Source organism: Mustela nivalis (genome assembly GCF_964662115.1).
Source record: "Mustela nivalis genome assembly, contig: HAP1_SCAFFOLD_444, whole genome shotgun sequence".
Lineage (NCBI taxonomy): Eukaryota > Metazoa > Chordata > Mammalia > Carnivora > Mustelidae > Mustela > Mustela nivalis.
Window position 1 is genome coordinate 312912 of NW_028136211.1, and position 1056 is coordinate 313967.

The following is a 1056-nucleotide window of genomic DNA, read 5'->3' on the forward strand; positions in this document are numbered from 1 at the left end:
TATTAAGAAGAGAAAACCACTTATTAAACACTCGCCAGGCACCAAACCCGCTAGGCACTGTCACACGCTCTACTCATCACAAGGCTGCCAAACTCAGTGCAGAAACTGAGGCTGAGTAAGTCACCTAAGGTCATGCAGCACCAGAAACTGGATTCCAACCAGGTCTGACATCAAAGCCCACCCCAGCTTGCTGCAATGCTTCAGAACCTAAGCTTTGTGATGATCAATAAACTACATGCTTAACAATGTTTACACATCTCTGTTAGAATTCAGGGAAAGGTGTTTTTTTTTTTTTTAGTTTTATGGTTTTATTAACACAAATATGACGTGCACAACAAGCTGTCTATTCATTTTCTTCACTGCGCAGCCTGGCATTGGGATTGGTAACTCTGATTGCCAGCTGGGCTGCTCTTTCCACAATAGCTTTGCGGTTCTTGGAGGAGACGTTTTGAGCAATCTCTGCACAGTAAGATTTGTTACACATCAGCAGCACTTCAACTCCTTGACGTTGTGCACCAGGAACATCCTGAAGCCACTGGGCAACATGTGCTTTGTCTTCTTGTTGCTCCCGTAACCAATGTTGGGCATCAAGATCTGGCCCTTGAATCTTCTGCGCACCCTATTGTCAATGCCTCTTGGCTTCCGCCAGTTGCGCTTAATTTTGACATATCGGTCTGACTGGTGCCGGATGAACTTCTTGGTCCTCTTTTTAACGATCTTGGGCTTCACCAAAGGTCTGAGGGCAGCCATGATGCCCAGTAACAGATGGCTGCCACCTCCGCAGGCAGCGCCGAAGAAGAGAGCCCAGGGAAAGGTTTTTAAAAATGACATACACAAGGGGAAAAAATAATACAGGTTCTGGAGGCAGGCTGCCCAATGTTCAAATCTTGGCTCCTCCACTTGCAAGCTGTGTGACCTTGGACTCCTTTAGCTCCCCTGTGCCCATATTTCCATGCATTAAAATGGTAGCCATAACAGACCCTATCTCCTAAGGCAAATAAAGCATTTTGGTGTTGTTGTTCTTGTTTTAAGATTTTATTATTTATTTGACAGAGA

General features: G+C 45.2%; 1 pseudogene across 1 annotated transcript; it reads right to left on the reverse strand.

Moving 5' to 3' along the window:
* Positions 1-290: 290 nt before the first annotated feature.
* On the reverse strand, positions 291-774 carry LOC309857160 (large ribosomal subunit protein eL32 pseudogene; annotated as a pseudogene). The gene has a single exon. The product of its transcript is annotated as a large ribosomal subunit protein eL32 pseudogene (transcript).
* Between the last annotated feature and the right edge of the window lie 282 nt (positions 775-1056).